This window comes from Asparagus officinalis, chromosome 1 (genome assembly GCF_001876935.1).
Source record: "Asparagus officinalis chromosome 1, Aspof.V1, whole genome shotgun sequence".
Lineage (NCBI taxonomy): Eukaryota > Viridiplantae > Streptophyta > Magnoliopsida > Asparagales > Asparagaceae > Asparagus > Asparagus officinalis.
Window position 1 is genome coordinate 96069787 of NC_033794.1, and position 478 is coordinate 96070264.

Genomic DNA, 478 nt, shown 5'->3' on the forward strand with positions numbered 1-478 from the left:
TTAATGGTGTGGTAACGAAGGTAACGTGTGCCCCATGGGCCGCTAGGAGGAGGCCCAGGTCGACCATCGGGATTAGGTGGCCCTGAGCCCATACGGGGACTAGTACAAAGTGAGGCTCAAGTTTTTCCGGCATATTTCCGCTGGGGGGGGAAATGAAGGGGAGAGAGAGAGAGTTTGAAGATAGATGAGATGATACGTGGGAGCCTTTAAATTCTTCTAGCATCTTGATTTACTCGAGTCGTGACAAGTTCTTATATATAAGAGGTGAAAGAAATTAAGGTGACGCATGCACGGACGGAAGCAACATTGTCCTCAAGCCAAGTTGGTCCCTTTGGGCGTATCGCCGTACAAAAAAGCTAATGAGTTTGAGGCGATCAAATTAAGAGGAAATAAATCGCTCCTTATCTTGTTTTGTTTCAATTGAGATAGGATGACATGCGAACTTTTGTCACCTTAGCTCAATGTTTTCGAATTTGTG